This window comes from Desmodus rotundus, chromosome 3 (assembly GCF_022682495.2).
Source record: "Desmodus rotundus isolate HL8 chromosome 3, HLdesRot8A.1, whole genome shotgun sequence".
Classification (NCBI taxonomy): Eukaryota; Metazoa; Chordata; class Mammalia; order Chiroptera; family Phyllostomidae; genus Desmodus; species Desmodus rotundus.
The window spans coordinates 60,662,358-60,686,126 of NC_071389.1; the positions used below are offsets into that span (position 1 = coordinate 60,662,358).

Below are 23,769 nucleotides of genomic sequence, written 5' to 3' on the forward strand. Positions count from 1 at the left end.
GATCTTCACAACCCTAAAAGGTTGAGTTGTTATTATCCCCATTGACAGTTACTTTAAAAAGAGCTATAATGAACAATGATGTTAAAATATAAGTTATTAGAACATTTTAAAATAAGAATTCCGCAAATTTGCCTCAAGACAATCCTCTCTGAATGCCTAAACTGTAATTATCTGATGGAAGATGTTCCTACTACTACTTCCAAAAAATCAAAAAATTAATAAATATAGCAAAAATATATCCAATTAAGCTTTTAATTGTGGGGGACTCACTCTCCACATATACACATAATGTGTTATCTGTAGAGACGTGATTGCAAGTACCAATCAGAAATCTATTACTTCGTGGAAATTATTAAAATAAGGCAGTTGATATTCTTATGGGCAATAAGTAATATTTCTAACCATGAATAAGATTATGCCCATTTTTGTGGTATAATGCATCATTAAATTTCAGTAGTTGGCCCCAAACCAAAATTGATATACTTTTTCTGTTTTCAAAGAAATGATGCTTTTTCTTAGATGATAGCAAGAAAATAAAAGTGAATGAAACATGTGCCACTTTTTAGATATTAAAATTTGAGGTGTTTCTTGTTTTGAATATTATTAGCATTGCATTAAAATGTGAGCCTCAGACGAGTAGCTTCTTAAGGTTTTAATATGTATACAAATCACATGGGAATATTATTAAACTCCAGACTGTGATTCATTAGGTCAGGGTGGGGCCTGAGAGTTTGCTTTTCTATCAAGTTCCCAGGTATTCCAGTCCACAAATCACGCTTTGGGTTGTGAGGTTCTAAATGACCACAATACTTAATATTATGCTGATACAAATTTTTTAACTCAAAGTCCTTCTTTATAACATGTAAAAATTATAAAACAGTTATAAATTCATGTGGATGATATGAAATTGCCATATTTTGCCATGTATAATGTGCACTTTTTACCCAAATTTTTTAGGGAAATATAAGGATTAGCATTATACATGTGTTGTACATGAAATACTCTATATCTGTTCTTGTGTTTTGTAATTATTTGTTACATAAAAGTTTGTGTACCATAATGTGTTCAAAAATAAATGCTAAAATTACTTTATAATAGAAAAATCTATCTAAATATAAATAAAAAATGAGTTAAAAAATTAAAATGAAATATTTCCTCTTCAACAAATGGTGTTGGGAGATCTGGACAGCTACATGCAAAAAAATGAAACTCAACCACCACCTTACACCATACACAAAAATAATCTCAAAGTGGATAAAAGATTTAAATATAAGTCACAACACCATAAAAGTCCCAGACAAGAACATAGGCAGGGAAATCTCAGATATTCCATGCAGCAATATTTTCACTGATATGTCCCCTAAAGCAAGGGACATAAAGGAAAGAATAAACAAATCAGACCTCATCAAAAGAAAAAGCTTCTGCATGGCTAAAGAAAACATCAGCAAATGAAAAGGGAACCAAACTTATGGGAAAATATATTTGCAAATGATACCTTGGACAAGGGTTTGAGCTCTAAATTATATAAATAACTCACATGACTCTACTCCAAGAAGAAAAGCAACCCAATTAAAAAATGAGCAAAGGACTTAAACAGACAATTCTCTAAGGAGGACATTCAGAGGGCCCAGAGACATATGAAAGGATGCTCAGCCTCACTAGCCATCAAAGAGATGCAAATTAAAACCAAAATGAAATACCACTTCACACCTCTCAGAATGGCCATCATAAACAAATCAACAAACAACAAGTGCTGGTGAGGATGTAGAGAAAAGGAACCCTAGTGCACTGTTGGTGGGAATGCAGACTGGTGCAGCCACTGTGGAAAACAGTATGGCGTTTCCTCAGAAAACTAAAAATGGAACTGCCTTTTCACCTGGCAATTCCATTGCTGGGATTATACCCTAAGAATTCTGAAACACCAATTCAAAAGATCCTTTGCACCCCAATGTTCACAGCAGCGTTATTTACAACAGCCAAGTGCTGGAAACAGCCTAAGTGCCCATCAGTAAACGAATGCATCAAAAAACTGTGGTACATTTACACAGTGGAATACTACACAGCAGAAAGAAAGAAGGAACTCCTACCCTTCGCGTCAGCATGGATGGAACTGGAGAGCGTTATGCTAAGTGAAATAAGCCAGGTGATGAACGACAAATACCATATGATCTCACTTATAAGTGGAACCTGAACAACAAAACAAACTAGCAAGCAAAATATAACCAGACATTGAAATAAAAAACAAACCAACAGTAACCAGAGGAAAGGGGGGAGGGGATAATGGGGGGAAATAGGGGAAGGGTCGTCAAGGAACATATATAAAGGACACATGGACAAAGCCAAAGGGCGGTAGGAATGAGCATGGGTGGCGGGGATGGGTAGGGCAGGGGTGCACAGTGGGGAGAAAGTAGAGACAACTGTAATTGAATAACAATTTTAAAAAGTTAAAAAATTTTAATTAAAAAATTAAAATGAAAATTTTTTTCCTGAAAGTTTGAGCCAAAACATAGCTGTACATTATACACAGCAAAATACAGTATATCAAAATACAGTATATCTTAATATTAAAGGGGCCTATAAGTCAAAATAATAAAATAGGTTGGGAAATGTGGGCCTAAAGCAGTGATTCTCAAAGTGTGTTCCCCAGCAGCATCAGCATCACCTGCAAGCTTATTAGAAGTGAATATGCTCAGATCCAATCCCAGATCTTCTGAATTAGACATTTAGGGGTGAGGCCATCAACTGACAAACCCTACGGGTGATTCTGAAGCAGGCTACAGTTTGAGAACCACTGGACTAGAGGGCCAAGGGCTAGTGACATGCAAACTCCAAGAGAGTGGGGGACTCCCCTCCTGGAGTCTGCCCCTCCTCACTGGTCTTCTGAAGCATAGCCATGTGGATGACAGAAGTCACCTGGTCAAGCAACATGCAGAGGAGAAAGCACTTGCCAGGGAAAGCTCTGAGCAGCTGGAAAGGAAGAAATTTGCTACAAAGGACCTCATTTGCTGCTGCAGATCGCCCTGCAAAATTAAGTGAGGTTTTGCTAATCTAGAAAGATGATTATGCCCAATGCTTAAGTCCACACCAGCTACCAATGCTGAGCAAATAAGATACTCATTTTAAAGATAAGCCATCTTAAAGCAACCAAAAATCATTAAATATATAAGGATTAACAGCAACCACAAAGAACAATATACCCTCTACTGCCAAGTACTGGCCAGGAGCATGGGAGCTAATCTGAAAAGGTTGTGAATGGCTGAAATATGGGGGAGAGGGGACGCAAATGAACATCAATAGAAGGAAGAACACATTATGCTACACTCACACAACAGTGAAAATAAATGAAGTAGAACCTCATGATAAACACATAAACAATGTGCATAAAAATGTAGTGAGGAATACATACAATAGTATGTCACTGACATAAAAATTTAAATAGTGTTAAATTTATGACAGACTTTGAGCTATAGACAAAATATAGATCTCAGGACTTAATACATATGAAGAAAAGTGTAAAGAACTACATCCATGGGAATGAGAAACATCAAGTCCCATTACTCCTAAGCGAAAGGGGGACAATGCAACAGCCCATCCTGTTCTACAGAGAGTGGTTAACCCGTGTTCTTTACAGAAGATGTAATTCTTAACATGAAGCACGAATATAATAACTTCATCATGTTTCATCCTTTCAAAATGAGAGGTGTAAACGAAACAGCCAAAATACTGTAGTTTGAACCATTGTATGATTTCTTGGAAGTATCATGTTCTAACTCACATGGTTGGAAACTTAGGTCTAATCCAACTGATAGGCATTTGAGGTCACTGAAGGACTTAAAGAGAAGTAACATAATCCACATTTTTTTTGACAGATTCCACCAGGATGAGAGAGGGACAAGAGTGGACAGGGAGTCTTAAGAGGATGTTGCAAAAGTCCAGGAAAGACAGTAAGAGCTTGATCCTGGGTAGAAGGACCAGATGCAGGGAGAGAGAATACTGCTAGTACAGAACAACAATGGAACTTGTTGATCAAGAAGGAAAAGTTAATCTCAAATGATTTGCATTTTTCCGGTTTAGGAGAACTGGGTAGAAGGTGGCACCATTCATCCAGAAAAGGCCTGAAGAAAGAAGAACTACTCTGGCAGTAAGATGATTTGAATTTTATACTTGCAGAAAAAGATAGATGGGGAAAAAATACCGAAAATAAAACAACAGAATTAGTGATTGACTAGAAAGAAAGAAAACCTCTACTTTTACAAATAAAATGCTTTTAAATACAGAAAGATCCTTTTGAAACTACAACTGCTCCTATTTCTGTGCTCTCTGCCAAAAGATGACAATAGCTTCAAAATGCCAGCTGCCTGACTGAGAAACAAGTGGCATCATCCACACAATTGTCATCACAGGAAAACAGCAGCGCCACTCACTGGGTGTGCAAAGTAAAAGGGTCCTTAGAGAAGCTCCTTACTCCCTGAACATAGAAGCTTTGTCTCCCTTTCTCAGACCGGGTACATTCTCCGCAGAATGGGTCTGCAGTGTGTTCTAGACATAAATAAGTAAACAAACAAACAAGCAAGCAAACATACATTTGATCAACCACTTCTAAAAACCTGACAGGGAGCCAGGTGTGACATTATGTAAAAACAAACAGAACTGTTTATTAATTCCAGTAAGAATTAATATTGACCTTAAACAACAGTAGCTACCAGGAATGCACTGCTTATTTATTTTTTAAACTGCCTTAGCCTGATTAGTCTTTGGTCAGTGTTTGTGGTTAAACTACAGCATCCCTGCAAAATGTCCACCAAGCCCTGTGGAGTGTCTTGTGTGTGGCATTTAGCCTAGTATGCCATGAAAAAGGAGAGTGGTGAATAGGTAATGATAAAACAGCATACCTTCAAGGTATTTTCCCTTATTAATAATTGTATTTTCACATTTAGAATAATGAAAAAGGCAAAACTTCACTCAACACATGATGAAATAAATAAATTTCAAGGCCAGTAACAGCGACAAGTTACTAAAGTGATGAAAGACGAGTGAGTTCAGTGTAGCTAACAAATGTTTAGTTGAGTAGAGTTAAAAGCCCCTTTGAGTAAATTTCTCCCAGAGTATAATTTTGCAGTTCTGTATAATTCTCCAACAGCCTAAAAAACGTCTCTTGCTCCTAGGAACAACCCATCACATTACCGATTAACTTTCGCACACATCAGTCGCTTTGGTAAGTCCGTGGGCCTCTTATTCCTCACCCCGCAAAGAACCGCGCCAAACCTAAGGCTGGGATCTCATCCTCCAAACACCCCCTCTATGCTTGACTACACAAAGACTTCTCTTGTTCGGAGATATAAAGCTGGAATTTAAGGTCCTTTGGACCCAATGCTCCATAACTTCTAGTAACCTCGATCACAGGTGAAAGAGAGAAACTGGAGAAAGCAGAGAATTTCTAAAATGTCCACTTCTCTGTTCTCTGCCAGAAAATGCACAATAGATATCTAAATGTGCAGCTGGTAAACAAATGACGTCACCAGAATGTCATCTGATGCCAGCATTTATAGTTTTAAATGTCCAAAACTTAACTCTTTACCTTCCGTTGCAAACCTAGCACTCCGCTTAGGTTCCTTCTCTTGGAAAAGGACATCACTCCATAGCCAGACATGCAAGAGAGTGATCAGCAGAATCATCTCTAACTCTTCCTTTGACCACCTTGTTTGATAGTCATGCAATGCACTCCTTGTTACCAATTTTAAGGTATATATTAGTTCTACTATTTACTTTACCACCTAAAATGAGTTTTAAATCTTAAATGTACAAAATTCACTGGGTTGTTGAATAAGCCACCTATGTCATTCGTATCAGTGAATAATTTAACACACGTCGAAAGACTCCTCCCTACCTCCCTAGTAGCCACTCACTAGTTCATCCTTACTAATAAAACACATACTGTGTTAGTATCTGGGGTGGCATTATGCCTAGCTAAATAGCTACACTTCCCACAATTCCTTACAGATATATATGGCACGATTCCAAGTTATGGCCAATGATGTGTAAGTGAAAGTTGTTGAGCGTAACTTCTTAGTAAAACACCTTAAAAGTGAGGTAGTGATTGCAGGAGCTGCAGCAATTCCAGGTGGCACTGGTCTTGTCATGGCAATGCTGCACCGATCTCGGACTACCTATTTCCAGAGAAGATAAGCCTTCCCACTATTAAGCCACTGTTATTTGAAGTTTCTGTTACTATCAGCTAAATGTGCCTTCTAATGGATATGCTACTCAATAGAAATTACTGTTTTAGTTTCACAAAAAGACATATCAGCCTAATTCCAAGTCACTGGCACAATGGCTTTGGACATTTATCGTTTTTGCCACAGCCTACATTCATTCATCTTCTGTGAACCATGATCTGAACTTCCTCTGGCGAGGCACTCCTCCCCTACTCTCACTCCATGTGCTTCGGATGGGGTTCATGCTCATCTCAATCCCAAGTCTGGGCACATAACTGAGATCTGAAATGATCAAAAAGCCCCATCTCCCTGACCATGAAATTGGTTCCGAGAGGAACACAGGATCCAAGTAAGATCAGCAAGAGTCCAGTCTAGAACTCTATTCAGACTCTTAAAGAACACGTGGTCTCCTTTGAGCTGAATCTGAGGATACATACCTGAATTGCTGGTCCTCATCTTGCCTCTGCACAGAGCCTGAAGGTGAAGTCAACATGAAGGAGGCAGAAAGATACACAACAGGTTCCTGAACTTTTCAGTAACATTAAAAAAAATTGTGGTTTTTTGGTTTTTTGGTTTTTTGTTTTGTTTTTTCACCTACACCAAGCTCCTCACCAATACAAATAATAATGAACTTAGGTTCCATTATTTTGTTTTTAAACAAAGAAAATTACTTCGAGAGGACCTTGCATAATTGCCACAACTCAGGTGAAGTAAGGAGGTCTCCTCCCATGTTTCCTCCAGGAGACAATCGGCTCCTACACAGCAGCTTTAAAATTCCTTTTACTTTGTGTATTCTTCAATTTCAAACACAGAACCTGGAGTGTAGTAGCTAAACTTCCGAACCACCATAGCAGAGAGTTACAGTTGTGTGGGAGGTTTTTGAACTTGAAATTAAAAAAATTTCAATAGTATTGATTTCTAGAATCAGGTAACAGTTTTCAAATTCCTCTAAATTAAATTCCAGTAAAATTAACCCATGGTCTGGGAATCATTCATTCAAAGATTATAAAATCCATAAGAAAAGAAAAAAAATGTATGGCTTTTTTCCCACTATGTATCACGCTCTGCATGCCTCCATCAACTAAGCTGATTGGATGACCATAAGAGGAAACAAAAGAATCATAAATCAATTTTGTTTCTAAATCATTAAACTAGGTGCAAAGTGAATTTAAAAGGTCAACTACTGGAAAAAATAAAATAAAATACTAACTAGCCTTTACCTAACAGGCCCTATATTTTCATAACTTTTGTCCATTTTAAAATAAGAATCGTTCCCAAAAGGCATTGCAGACCTTTAAAAACACTGTATCTGTCTGGCACCACGATCTTAGCTGTGAAGCCAGTCCTTTTATAGAAATGCAGAAGAAAGGAACTATTTTTATAATTAATTCTGACAAACAATAATGGAATGTAGAGTAGAATTGGTGCCTGAAATTGCCAGTGCACAGTAGTAAGACAGCCACAGACGCTGTACTCTCAAATAATATAAACTGGATTTTTAATTGCTCTTTCTTCTCCTGCACCTGCACCTTCTCTTCTCAGAGTAAATAATGTAAAGATCTATCACAAATCTGTTTAAAAGTTTAGGAACATCTTCACTATTTCATTAGATTTCTAATAAAAGCAAAAAATATTTTTAAAACATTTTTAAAGGTTGTATTTATTTATTTTTACAGAGAGAGGCAGGGAGGGAGAGAAGAGAGAAACAGCAATATGTGGTTACCTCTTGCACACTCCCAACTGGGGACCTGGCCCGCAACCCAGGCATGTGCCCTGACTGGGAATCGAACAGGTGACCCTTTGGTTTGCAAGCCGGCACTGAATCCGCTGAGCCACACCAGCCAGGGTGCAAAAAACACTTTTAATGCTCATCATATTATAAGGTGCTCCAGCAAGAGAAAAAAAATGTGTCTTCCTTCAACATATACATGTTTATTTCAGAGAAGAGACTTAGCAGATCTAAAACTACCTAAAAGACAATTCATCCAAAACATACTGAACTGACATGCTGATATCAACTACAAGTTATACCCACAAATGAAAGTTGACCCTAAATATCTATTAAAATGATATATATCCATATATCCACATGCATCTGAGTTTTACAAATTAAGGATTATACTAAATCAACAAGGCTGATTTTCAGTTTTGCCTTATGGGATTTGGATTTACTATATTTTAATCCTACTTAGTATTCAAAAATATTCAAATACACAAGCCTGACTAGAAAAACACATGCAATCTTTACACTGATTTAAATCAATATACTGCAAAACTGTCATCTATTTCTGTCCTAAACTGGCTTTGGTGATGATGCCACATTGCTGGAACTTACGACAACAGATTTTTTTTACAAGTTTCATTTATATCTTCCCAGTCAACCTATTAAAGAAAAATGACATGCTTTGATTGAGAACATGAAAAAGATGAATCTTACAATAGCAATATATACTTCATGTGCAATTTTAAATAGTCTGTATCTACATTATTGTTTTCTGCTGTTATTTAATTAATTACATATTCACTGGAATGTCTTCTTTAAGCAACTAGAATATAAGCTTCTATAGAGTGTATATGTATTCTGCATTCTCCACAGCACATGGCATCTTCAAACTGCAAGTGGGCCTCATTCAGTCAGCTGAAGTCCTTAAGAGAACACAGAATGAGGTCCCCCAGAAAGGAGGGACTTCAGCCTCAGACTACCTTTAGACTCAAGCTACATCAAGTCTTCCCTGGGCCTCCAGCTGGCCAACCTGCCCTGCAAATTTTGGACTTGTCAGCCTCCACGATTGTATAGCCAATTCATTCATATTCATTCACTCATCCATTCATTCATATTTCTCTCTCTTTCTCTCTCTCTCCTCCCCCACCTTCATGTCTATACTTTGGTCCTGTTTCTCTAGAGAACCTTGACTAACACATTCATTATTCCTTAGGGTGAGCTACATTTTGTGAGATTAAAAATGTGATTTAAAATACTCTTTAAGACAAGAAGGTTCTACAGGAAAAGATATACCAACCTACGTATAACCAAGGACTAATCTAAGGTTAATAATAGATTAGTATAAAAAGAATTGATGAGGACAGTTGCATAATCTATAGTATTTATCTCTAGAATAGAAGTGAGGAAATGAGTATACAGATATAGACTACTCCATAATTACCATCCTATTTCTTTGATTCTAAACCATACTGTATCATTTTGTTTTGTTAACTCTTAAAAATATCTAAAATTATGATGCACCTTATAATCACTATCAGCCAGGTGGCAGTTCTGACATTGTTATCACTGCCTGTGCAAACACATCGAAGTCTGCACAATCGGCATCAGCGGCTGAGAGAAAGATCCAGAAATGATAATAAAACACTCTGTTAAGACATGTAGTGGGTGGAGGTAGAAAAGGGTATAGGGGGGATAAGTAGTGATGGAAAAAATAAAATACAATTTAACCATCTAAAAATATACATTTCAGTGGCTTTTAGTACATTCAAAATATTGTACTACTACCATTCCAATGTTGTTTCATCAAAACATGTTTAATATGCCAACAAAGAAAAGGCAAAGAAATGGTGCATTGCCAAGTCTCGATGACACAGATGACGACGCCGCATGAGAAAACATGGAAATGAGGACTCTAAATGAAAAGGGCAGGAGTATCTGTCTTTGAATGTGAAGAAGTTTAAGCAACACCTTGATCAACTTATTTTACTTATATTTTCCTTTTTTGTATGTATAAAACACTTTAAACATTACCTTTAAACAGTTCTTCCAGCATACATAAAATTGTAGTATACAAAAAAAGCGGAGGGGTTTTTCCCCAAGTAAATGAAACAATGGTGTGTCTTAACTATAATGAAAACCAGCAGCAGACTGACTGTCCAAATTTCAGGCATATAGAACTAATGACAGTTTCAACCAGCACTTGAGCCTTTACTCTGCCAGCCATTCTCAAACTTGAATGTGCATCAGGATCTCCTGGAGGACTGGAATGGGATTGCCACTCCCCATCCCTCAGCTTCTAGTTCAAGGTAGCACATCTCATGTCAGACCTTACTGCTGGGCAGGGCTGAGAATTCCCTTGTACTCTCTGACCTGGGCAGGATTAGCTCAGGGGCAAAAGGTGGAGCCTGCAGAGAATGGAATCAGAACCTGCAGCTGCACAGGGAGAGGGAAGCAATGACTGATGCGTGAGTGGTCCATTTCCAAGTCCAGTTCTGACACCAACAATCTGCAATAACTGCACAAGGCCCTAGTGTTTCCAAGTATTAACCTGGAAAAAAAGAAAGTGGAACTAGGAACCATTCCAGCTCTAAAATTCTAAAATCATTGGCCCTAGTAAAGAAACAAAAAAGTATAATGCTGGTCATTAATGATCTGGATCGGTTTTCCACTCAGGGGCTCACTCAAAATATAACTTTTAACATTCCACTTAAATTGGACCTAGAAAGCAGAACTTCCAAAATAATGGAGAGAGGAGTTCAACAATTCTCCTTGAAGGAAGGAAGGAAGGAAGGAAGGAAGGAAGGAAGGAAGGAAGGAAGGAAGGAAGGAAGGAAGGAAGGAAGGAAAGGAAAAAAATAAAACTGCATAAAATTGTCATAAACAACCACTTTAGAACTCTGGAAAATAACCAAATGCATACAAGAAATGGAGAGGCTTTTATTCAAGAAAACTATGAAACTTGGGGTACAAACAGTACGAGGGGCCTGGAGCCATCCCCACAGGCCACCTCGCTCCAGCCTCATCAGCACAGTAGTTCTGCCAGGGCTGGGCAAGGCATGAAAAGCAGCAGCTTTGTTGCTGAAGGGAAATGACTTGTTTGGAGCAAAATGTGAAGAAGCACCATGACCACGGCCATTGTCAAAAAGAATAGCAAACTTGGTGGCAGATAATCAGGGAAGGCCAAGATCACAGCTGCGTGTGGTTGTGATCCTGGCTACAGTATTATTGGGCCAGAAAAATACTAGACTCAGTCATGGGTACTTTATCCTCCATCACACCTAATCGCAAAATGAAGTTGTCTGACACTTTCTCTGCCTCCTTTTTCATTATCTCCACACCTCACCCACCCACTAAGAGGCTAAGAAATTTGGCATGGGACCAAAGGCAAACATATTATTTCTAAAGTCATGTTTGCAATGAAGACATTACTGTACTTCAATCAGAAGTCAATTATGTCTATTCTGTGACTCTCATTTGGGTCCTAGTTAGATGAGAATGTCCAACAGCTGAGTTCCAGTCAGAGGAGGTTTTGTCACAAACCTCTAGTATAAGTCAGCTAGGACATTGACCTGAAAAATTATCATTTCTTTTGGCCTCTAGTGACACTGACACTAGGAGTCTCAGATACCTTTCTCAGCTCCTGACTTCCTCATGATTATCTCCTCACAGGGTCACCATCTTCTGCTGTGGAGAAAAAAAATGGGAAGGAGGACTCCATAATCTCCATCTATTATAACTGTGAAATGAAATTTTCCGTCATCCAAGGAGGTATAGGGTGCAGTGAGGATATTAATAATAACCATTAAAACTGATCTGAGGAAGTCTCCATGTCTATCCTTTATTTAATGTGACACTTTATTTACTCTGTACATTCACTCTTCTTTACGACAATAATGAGTTACAGATAAACGCTGGCTTTAATTTACTAAACCTAAAATCTTTATTCTCAGAATGAGAAATGCTTACTCATCATAACGGGAAACTACAGAAAACACCCAGAGTCGTTTCCCCAGCACACAGAAACACCCTCGGAGCACAGCAGGCGCACCACAAATACTTCTCAAATTCAATTGTTAATTTAGATAATTGAGACAAAAAAGTCTATTTAATTTTATCATTTAAAGCTATTTTCTCAAATTAAACATGGATATTCTTAAAAAGGTATTAAGAGTACCAATTTGATGATATTCAATAAGTATTTTCCTGATTATATAACTCTTCTTTGCTTTACTTTTCATAAAATTACCACATAGGTAAAAGAGTAATTTGGTAAAGGAAATACCTGGGTTTCCAAAGAGGACACAATTATACCAGAAAAAACAAGCCATGACAGACAACGGTTAGATTCCGCATCTACTCTCCAGACTATACTAACTGCATCACCGCTGCATTACTAAACCTGAAGGGTTATTTACAAGTAATAGCCCATATAACCCACAGTTAAATATATCGCTTTTACGGACAGAAATCATCACTTTAAGAACCCAATGACTTTAGTACTATTACCTTTAGAAAATAGAAAACAGTACATTAAAATCCCGACAACTGAAATCAAACACAACAATTTATTAGTCTGCTTAATTTAGGGTAGCCTATGACTTTCTTCTCTCACTAAAGAAAATAGTCTAGGAAGAAACTAGAAAGTACAGCAAAAACCTGAACATGTGATGCGCTTGTTCTCTTGACTTGGTAACTCCAATTCTAGGAGTCGGTCCCACCGAAGCCGTCCAAAACGCTGAGGCACACTTGTGAACAGGAATGCACGCCATGCCACTACTCACACCTGTAGCTGCGAACAACCCCAATGTGTCCAAGAAAACTGGAGTAAATTATGGTAGAGCCACATGATGGGTTACTGTGTGCTCTTTAAAGCTATGGAGGACTTTTACTGCAGTGGGAGGCACATAATAACTTGAGCAAGGGTATGAATGACGTGTAGTAAATTTAATATTATATCATTCCTTATGCCATGAATAAATGAGTGATTAAACTGAAGAAGGCTGGCTTTAATTTACTAAACCTAAACAAATATACTTCCACTGGGTTATCATATTCACCACCTATGTGCTTTACATGTCACACTGCACTGGTTTTTTAAAGTTCAGAATGTTTTAAAGCAGAGATATGAAAATCATCAACTATGACTCAGATGCCAGGATGAACTTCATTGCACAGTACTAATGAAAAAATCTCTTAAAATAATATATAAAATTGGATACTATCAAAAGAGACTGATTCCTAAGTATCACACAGGATTTTTGTGAATTAGAACATTTTGTGTTTATTTTGGTATTTAGAATATTTGCTAAACTACCTCTGAGGTCAACACTTCTAGAGTAAATCAAAATGTAAACTAACCAATCTCAGATTCCAGGAATTCACGCCAAGACTCAGATCATCAAATAAAAATAGCTAGTGGTAAAGTTACAGTACAAGTTATATTTATATGAGGTGCTATTCACGCCCCAAATCACAGAAAATTAGGAACACACAGTACGTACTGAATTCGTTTTAAATGTTTTCCCTTTAGATGTGAACAGGGAAAAAAGCACATGGACAAAATCCTAAAAATCTTTTTCCTAATCAATATGGGAATTTTTTAAATTAAATGTATTGGGGTGATATTGGTTCACAAAACCATACGGATTTCAAGTGGACAACTCAAAAAAACATCATCTGCCCACCACACTGTGCACCCATCGCCCCAAGCAAAGTCTCTTTCCATCCCCGTTTCTCCCCTTTGCCCACCGCCACCTACCCCCCCCCACCTTTTCCCTCTGGCTATCACCAGGGAACAGTCTTTTTTAAGTTCCAATTTCAGTTTGGTCATGTCAGGTTTGAGATTATTGACTGTACATCCAAGTAGAAATTTCGAGGAGCAGTTGAAAGCTAAAATAACTGCTAATCAAAACAAGAAAAAGGAACCTGTCTTTGAAGCTGTCCCTGAAGTAACAGCAAACAGCCACAAACCCTGCTTGTACAGAGAACCAGGCAGCCCAGAAACCCAGTAACTGGAGCCACTTTGCTAGGCTTGGCTCTCGGACCTGCAGGAGAAAGGGGTTCATCGTGACAGATGACCTAAAGTGATTCCTGTATACAAAGTTACCAAGTGTTGAAGGGCCCCGTGCTATTACTGTGCCAGACAGAGATGCGGCGCCTGTTACTAAAGTGACCAATAATGCTGAGAAGCAAATGCTTTGAGACCTGGTTTCTTATCTGCTTTTGCCCTTGCAACAGACTAAGGGAGCAAACTCGAACTTGCAAAAAATAAAAGTATCTTTTGTTATTATAATACCTACAAAGTGGTTCAATTTAATCATTTACTTTTGGTGGTGAGTTTCGTAGCCAGCAGCAATGCCAATACAGACTGTCAGCCTAGAAAAGGAACTGGCTCCATTACTTGAAGAATTGAGACAAGTTGTAGAAGTTTCTTAATCTGACAGTGGTTTTGATGTCTACCTTATCTTCAGTAGAACAGACACAATATCAATCTAGCAATCTTGAGACCACAACAGTATTTGTATCCATGTACTCAAGAAAGGGCCCCTTTTGTACCTTACACTGAAGAAACCGTCTATAGACACAATTTACGAACAGATTGATTGCTATCTTTTCCCGCATAGGTCTTATTCAATCTGAGATCTGGGGATACCACAGAAAGGGTTCCCTACCGCAGCTCCCAGGGAAGCTGTCACCCACTGCATGAGACTCCATTCAGTGGGTCAGAGTGAAAACGTTACTTTGATCCACCTGAGCCACGCAGTGCTGCCTCTTGTGCGTTCTGCCAGGCCTGCAGAATGGAGCAGGTCCTTTTTATTGTGAGTAAGAATGAGGACTATGTATTTTTTCAATTGTTTTATTTCTTTGCATTGAATATGGGGAAGATAAAATGGCTTAGTAAAAGTAATAAAATCGCTGCAATCACTAACTTTCCTCTGTAGATATTATTTTGCAGTATAGATGAGTATTACTAGTTGATTTGATTCTCCTCAGAGGATGCTGCTGTTCAATGAAAATGACAGCTGATGGTTTTTTCCCCCACTCTGCTTTCTTTAACCAGTGTTTTAATGTTCATGCATTCTTTATAAAATTTAGATGTGATTCAGTATTGAACCGTTTCCACTATTGATATATACATAAACAGGATACTACAACCATTTTTTTCAATACATGATCATAAATAAAATATATTTTTAAAAGTAAAAAAAAAAACCCATGAAACAAAACAAACAAAAAGTACCATATTTTTTACCCTGTACGCATTTTAGTTGCAGATATCATCCAAGAGATCTGTCTTATTTGGGTTTTCCTAGAAACAAACCCTAATACAAGTACTTGATTTCAGGAAGTGCAGGAATCACTGGTAGGGGAGCGGGGAAGTGAGACAGGGAAGGGAAGGCAGCCAATAAAAGGATGTGTTATAAAGCCAGCTACAAGCTTCATTGCAGGTAGTGGGAGCATAACCCACTAGGAAACCCTGGGAACTGGTGTAAAATACAACCGCTTCAGAGTTAACCAACCCAGGGGTAAAGCATTGGTTCAGAGCTGCTGTGCTATGGGTGGGGTATTAATTCCATGGCGCTTCTTGCCTTCGTGAGGGGTAGGGAGTTGGGGGAAGAGGTCTGTAAAAGCAAGGGGACTCTAGTCTCATGGCTTCCAGAAAAGTCCTCAAAAGTCCTTGGGGAAAGTAAAGCAGACCTGTCTTTGGTATTAGTAGGCAGTTGGAAGTAGGAAGAGCAGAAGGAAGTGGGTAAGGTGTCGGGAATATGGGGAGAGCACTGAGGGCATCTACTCAATAGCTCTCCCATCCCTAAATGATGTTGTTGGTGTCCAGGATTTCGGCTAGCACGTACCTGATGATGGCTCCATTCCAGACATGGCCTTTTTTTTAAATTTTGTATTGTATTTTTTTCCATTACCATTTAGTTGCCTATACCCCCTTACCCTCCACAATCACTACACTCTTGTCCATGTCCATGAGTCCTTTTGCCCTTTTGCTCGATCCCCCCCACCCCTAATTCCACCCCCCTAGGCTGACATCCTGCTCTCCATCTATGAGTCTGTCTCTGTTTTGCTTGTTAATGCAGTTTGTTCATTAGATCCCACATATGAGTGAAATCATATGGTATTTGTCTTTCTCTGGCTAGCTTATTTCACTTAGCATAATGTTCTCCAGGTCCATTCATATTGTTTCAAAGGGTAAAATTTTCTCCTTTTTATGGCTAAGTAGTATTCCATTGTGTAAATGTCCCACAGTTGTTTTATCCACTCATTTACTGATGGGCACTTGGGCTGCTTCCATATCTCGGCAATTGTAAGTAACACTGCAATGAATGTAGGGATGCTTATGTTCTTTTGAATTAGTGTTTTGGATTTCTTTGGATACATTCCCAAGAGTAGAATAGCTGGATCATAAGGCAGCTCCATTATTAATTTTTTGAGGTGTCTCCATACTGCTCTCCACAGTGGCTGCACCAGTCTGCATTCCTGCCAACAGTGCACTGCGGTTCCCTTTCTCCACATCCTCGCCAGCACTTGTTTGTTGATTTATTGATGATAGACAATCTGACAGGTGTGAGATCGTATCTTGTTGTGGTTTTAATTCACATCTCTCTGATGATTAGTGATGTTGAACATCTTTTCATATGTCTATTGACCACTTGTATGTCCTCTTTGGAGAAGTATCTATTTCAGGTACTTTGCCCATTTTTTAACTGGATTTTTTTGGTGTTAAGTTTTATAAGTTCTTTATAAATTGTGGATATTTAAATTCAACCAACAAGATCATCTACTATGGCTCAGTCATCATATAAAAAATGATTTAAAATATCTGCACTGACTCTTCACAAGGCCTGGAATCCAATTTCTACAGGAAAGACTCAGAAATAGCATTCTGTTTTGTGTGGGTGGTGCTAGGCAATTTGACTTGTCACAGGAAGTACACTGTATTTGCTTTAATTGTTTATTTATTGCTTACTTGTTCTATTTGCATAGCAGGTATCTATATTTACTCAGATTGTTGTTTGGTGTTTTTCTAAGTGATTTTAATGGAGTTGAGAGAATGGCCGTAAGTGGTTCACATCCCCAGGATTACACCTCAGCGCCACACTGCTGGAACCTTTCATTCTCCATCAGCTCCACTGTACTTGGTGCAATTCGCTGGATTCTTGGCTCTGTGCCTCATCCTTGAAAGCTCTATCTGGACCCTGCAGTTCCACCGTCCTCTCAGACTTACCTTCTAGTTCTTGGCACACAGTCCTTGGTTAAGCCCTTGTTGTTAAGGTTGTGATGCCTCTGTTATCTCTATTAACGAACTCCCCAGTCTGGTCCCCTTGCCCTGTAAAAACCCACAAACAGTCCTAGACATCCTAAAAATAAAAGGTAACAGGCAAACAAAAGAAGAGGAATGATAGGAAAAAACAGGCTTAGCCCATTTACCTCTATCTCCTAACTCTCCAGAAAACTTCAGATCCATGTGATCAAAGATTTCCTCTAGACATTTCAAACTTAGTGGTATTTTCTATCTCAAAACTTCAACATTTCCAACAGGGCATAGGTCTACCAAAAGGCCAGTACAAGAATGTTCACAACTGCATTAGTAGTAATAGTCCCAAGCCAGGAACAACCCAAATATCAACTAAGAATAAATTTGAATAAATTGTAGCATACTCATACAATGGAAAACTATACAACAATTTTAAAAAGAATGAACTATAGCTACCAGAACAACATGGATTACTATCAGTGCATAGGGATGAGTGAAGGAAGCTGGACAAAAGAGTATGCCCATATATTCTGCATGATTTCATTTATACGAGATTCAAGAACAGGAAAAACTAAATGTAAAGCTATAGAAGTCAGAATAAAGGCTACCTCTTGGCAGGATCTGGAATACAGATTGAGAAGAGTCACAAGGGAACCTTCTGAGATGCTGGTGGTGTTCTATACCTTGATCTGGGTGATACCTACACAAATGTACACATGCTTAAAAATCCTTCCAGCTGTACCCTTAAGATGTGTGCAGTTTACACTACTTACATTATATACATTTATGTGTGTCTGTGTGTTACTGCAATTTTTTAAAAGGTAGTGATATATAACCATCAGAGATGGGAGGAGAATAAAACTCCAGGATCACAGAAGTCAAAGGGAGAACATGGTATAGTATTCCGAATGGTATCGTATAAGGAGCCATATAAATACTACAGAAGGAAAGATCAAAATGGAAAATGATCAGAAAGTAGTCATCATATTTAGAAGAGTGGAGGCCATAATTATTTTTGAGACAGCAACAGGAGAAGTCATTTACTAAGGGTTTACTAGATAGAAGCAGTAAAAGATAACCTTCAAGAAGTAATGGAAGAAGATTTGACTTTGGATGGTAAATACACAAGGCAATATACATACAGATGATGTACTACAGAATTATACACTTGAAACCTATATAATTTCATTTACCAATGTCATCCCAATAAATTTAATTTACTTTTTTTTTAAATAATGGCAAGAAAGATGGTATGTAGTTTAGGGGGAAAAAAGTCTGAAGTTGTATGTGTGTATGTGTGTGTTTTTGGTGGGGGGAATATGACGGGAAAAAACTGAATATGTTTGAAAGCTAATGGATTAAAAATAATTAAAAATAAAAGAAATAAAGCACCTAGTAGACTAGACACAAGGGTCCAATTATAGCCCACAGGCCAAATCCAGCCCCTGTCTGGTTTGTAAATGAAGATCAAGTGGAACACAGCTGCCCCCCCCTTCTATTTATGTATTGTCTCAGGCTGCTTTTGTAAAAAGGCAGGGTTGAAGAGTTGCAATAAAAACCATCTAACCTTATACAGAAAAGTTTACTGACACCTAAATGAGGGTCTTCTCAGAACTAGAAGGAGATAGAATTAGCAAAAGTGGAGAGGGTAGCCCTGGGAAAAGAATAGAAAATGTGTGATATGACAACATCCAGTGGAAAAGCAAGATATAAAAAATTAATCCTATCCTATGGCAGGCAATGAGCAATGCACTGAGTATCCATTAATAAGTCAGAAATGGTTTCAGGACTCTGGAAAGTAAGAAAATGATAGTGATGTTAACAACAACTACTGATGCTTCCACCACTAGAGCAATGACTAATACTACTCTCATACTGCTACTGACTATTTCCACCTGGGTATTCTCAGTGCAATTGTAAACTCAAAATAGCCACACCAAACTCATAATCTTGGCATCTTCCTCTCCCTCAACCACTAGTAATTCCAGCCCCAAGTCCTCTGAATACTTCTGCAACACACCTACTTGTTTCTATCACTTCCCCTCCACATACAGTGCTAGCCACCATAAATCTATTTTGGACCAATGCACTAGGCTCCTAATAGATCTACTGATACCCATTCTTAGTCACCTCCAATCCATTTTCTACAATACAATGCAAATTGGATCACAAATGGGTTCGTGTTACTCTCGAGTTTCCCTTCCCCTCACCACCCTAGCTGGCTGAAACCCTTTGATAGCTTTTAAATGCTCATCTGATAAAATCTAAAAGCCCACTCATGGCCAAAAAAAGACCTGTGACACAAGTCAATTTAGCTAAGCTAACAATATTTCCTAGAAATTCCTTCCTTGAATGGTTTCAGGTTAGAGTTGGCCACAAGAGAAGTCTGCATGCGATTTTGGAGAAAGTAAAGCAGCAGCTATTATGCTCTGAAGGTCAGTACAGCAGCTTGTGTATGTGCTGACCCTGTTCTGCTAGTTCCCCCTGTAGGCACAGGGCAGTGTCTGAGCCTGCAGCTCCTCCAGCTCCTGCTAGATCTTCTTCAGTCTCTCTGAATCCTGGCATTTCCAGCCTCCCTGGGCCAGATACACGTGCAGCTCCAGGGCAAAGAACACCAGCTCTTCCTGGAGGTCACCCACATTGTCAAGACCAGAGGGGGCAAGAGTCAGATATAAGGTCCATTTTGTTCTTGTGGGTTCTGATTTGTCCTCATGGGTTCTAGTTCATGTTCAGTTGTTCTGATTGCCAGTTGGCTGACCCACTACACTGGCCTACATGATGAGGCTGGCATCCTACCACTTGTGCAAAGAACAGTTCTACTTTGGCATTAACACTCTAAATCCTTTTGGCCTACCAGACACCATAAGGTCATTTTAACAGGTTTGTTTTTTCATCTGACAAATGAAGCAGCTAAAATTTAAAAACTTAGTTGACTTGCCTAAGGCCATGCTAGATACCAGCCAAAGTTCGAATCTAGGTCCATCCATCATCAAGATCACCGTTTTCTTAAAAACTTGATCCTGTACCTCCCTGTAGTAGAGCCTCAAAGTATCCCCATACTACCCTCCATATTCACATTCACCAGTTCTCTCCTACTATGATTGACCTCCGCAGTGAACTCTCTATGAGCACTGTCTTCTTTTCAAAAATCAATGAAGTTAATGGGATGACAGAGCACATGGAACCTTAGACAACACGGTAGTATGCTGATGACCGACAATGCCATGGTTCGTTTTTCATTAGCATCATTTTAATATTCCAAGCCCTTTAGTAGAAGGAAACCTAAAATACCAAAAAAAAATGTACAGCATACCATATTCACATGGAAAAGTTTTTCAGAAAGATATAATTATTTTTTTAAGGAAATGAAAGAAAGAAGAAATAGAGTAAAGGAGAAAAACAAAAGGAAGAGGATGGGAGGGAGTGGTTGAAAGTTAAATTTTTGTTCCTAGCAAAATCAAGCCGGTTTTTTCAACCACATAGTAAGGTATGATTGCATTAGCCTCCACAGAGCATGTCGGTCATTAACCGAAGTGAATCACACGGTCTCTGACAGTGCTGTCCTAAAACCTGTGTAACACATGCTAGACTTAATTTTCAACCACAAGCGGCTCTTATAGTTCCACAGTGTCAAAGGAGGTAACTCGCGAGTGACGACACGGGGACAAGACCACGTGGCACAGAGTCATAATGACACATGTGTCAGTCTTCACAGGACCCAACTAAATGCCTCCACTGCTCCTCACAGACCCTGCAGTCTAATCTCAGGGGATTACTCCGAGCTTGGGTTTTATCACACTGAAATGCTTTGGAAACGATCCTTCATTCAAAACCTACATTCAGAAAATGTTTCTCCATTCTTTACTAACATGTCCCCGCAAAACTGCTCTGTTGTTACTGAGTGAATGTAATTTTGAGTCTACCAAGACTAATGAGTAAAGGATTAAGCATTTCTTTAGGCTTACTGTACAATTCTTCAATTGGTTTAATGTCCTTAATAGCAAAGCTTTTTAAACTAAATTATATGTAAAACCTCAAAAAAGGTTAATTTTTCCTCCTGGAATCAGACACTTCAAAGTTAAATAACTAATTTCAACTCTAAATATACAATACCACTTGGCGTATCGAGCACATCATATTTACGCACAATGACGGGCAGGGATACCAACTTTTACCCAGTCACAAAACTCAAAATGCTTTAACTTCTTTTGCAAATCTCTGACTCTACCATAATACATCTTTACATTATGCATTTGGGTAAGACACTGGCAGTAAACAATGAGTAACATGTACTAAATGCTCACCAAGCACCAGGACCTATTATTCTAAGAGCCTTACCTCTATTCACTCACTTGAATTTATAAGTATAGGTATCCTACAAATGTTTTAATAATTGAATAGGTTGAAAAAATTCACAAAGAAACTGTAAGATAAGCATACATTTCTTCTAAGCAAACTTGATGTAGCAATATTTTTTAAATCCATTTCCTTGACACAGGAAAAATTTTGTTTTGAACTTCTACTAAGTGTAAGGAACACACACATCCATTAAAAAGGATGCTTTCTCAGTCACCATTATAGAAGCTGTTATTGAAAACTAAGAAGCAAACTAAAGATTATAACAAAATGTGTAAATTCTTAGCTAAATGCAAAGAAAACTAATAAATTATATATTTGAAATAAATCATTTATTTAGATGTTCTTTGTAAGTAGTTATTATAAAAAAACTCATATTGAAAAATACTAAATAAGCTTTCTAAAACCAAATATTAATAAATAAGCTTTCTAAGTCCAAAATCAACACAAACAATATCAAAAATCATACCAACAGACTACTCAATATTCCTACATAACAAAATGGAAAAATGTGGACCTTGTTAATAAAAACATAAAAATGTTCTTGTCTTCATGATATTAAGTCTGGTAGACTTTGGTGTCAAGTGAATGATAACGTGGCAGAAGCACCTGTAGGTTAATGGTCACTCTTTGTACTGTCTGGTGTGTGTGTGTGTGTACATAATACATATATATATATACACATAACCTACACTTGTTAGTGAATGGTCACTCTTTGTACTGTATGGGGGGGGTGTGTGTACATAATACAAATATATATATATATACACATAACCTACACTTGTTGGTTAATGGTCATTCTTTGTACTGTCTGGGGGGGTGTGTGTGTACATAATACATATATATATATATACACATAACCTACACTTGTTAGTGAATGGTCACTCTTTGTACTGTATGGGGGGGGTGTGTGTACATAATACATATATATATATATACACATAACCTACACTTGTTGGTTAATGGTCATTCTTTGTACTGTCTGGGGGTGTGTGTGTATATATATCTCTGACATAATCTACCAAAGAATTATGTATTTGAGGCATTTATCAAATCGATCTGTTCAACCTGCCACGTAAGCCATTGTGTAAGGTCTAAACTAGAATCTAAAATATTTTTTAAAGTTTTCAATCTATATTCTTGAAGCTGTTCAGTGAAATCCAATTCCTCAAGTTCGCTGAAGTAATTACATGGGTAACTAAGTTCCAAATGGTAAACGCAGCCACTTTCCTCTCCAGTAAGTAGTGTTCTCCCTTTTTACCTCAGCCATGTTATTCTGTTATTTGACAGAAAAATAATAAAAAACAAACCACGACATTTTCTACATGATATGAAAAGTATTCAGGGCAGTGCCTAAGGCATAGTGAGCACCACAGAAGAGTTAGATATACATTATTGTTGATATTATTAATCAAGGGAACCAGGCATATATCAAATACTTACCATGTTCCACACACTGGGCTATAGGCCGCACAGTCAGGCACGTCAACACAGACTGCACCAGAGGAGCTTAAAAATATGCACTCCTGTCCAATACCTAGCAATAAACTTAACCAAAACATGAGACTTACACAGTAAAAAATAGTAAACTTAATGAAAGAAATTAAAGACACAATAAATGCAAAGATATCCCATGTTCATGGATTGATTTACATATTCAATGCAATCTCTATCAAAATTCCAAAGGCATCATTTAGAAAAATAGAAAAAAATCCTAAAATTCATATGGAGCTAAAAAAAAACTCTAAAAAACTACAATGATTTTGAGGAAAAAAAAGAATAAAGTTCATAGCATCATACTTCATGGTTTCAAAATATATTACTAAGTTATCCTAATTAAAAAAGTATGATACTGACAAAAGAATAGACAAATAAACCAACGGAACAATAGACAGCCCAGAAACAAACCCATGTAAATATACTCAAAAAGCAATAGAAAAAGGATAATCTCTTCAACAACTGGTGTTGGGAAAACTAGATATTCACATGTAAAACACTGAAATTCAACCCTTTTCTGACACCACAGACAAAAATCAACTCAAAATGGATTGAAGACTTAAATGTCAGACCTGAAACTGTAAAACCTAGAAGAAAACACAGGGAAAATGCTTCCTAACAGTGGTCTGAGCATGGCCGTCTTAGATACGATGCCAAAGTACAGGCAACAAAAGCAAAGACAAGTGAGACTACGACAAACTAAAACGCTTCTG

The 23,769-nt window shown here is 37.9% G+C and overlaps 1 protein-coding gene and 1 pseudogene across 4 annotated transcripts in view; one reads left to right on the top strand and one right to left on the bottom strand.

The window, feature by feature from the left end:
- TTLL7 (tubulin tyrosine ligase like 7) overlaps window positions 1-23,769 on the bottom strand; it is a 139,863-nt gene that overhangs the window by 100,137 nt on the left and 15,957 nt on the right. The gene's annotated exons all lie outside the window — the stretch shown is intronic.
- On the top strand, window positions 12,706-14,373 carry LOC112309131 (ragulator complex protein LAMTOR3 pseudogene; annotated as a pseudogene).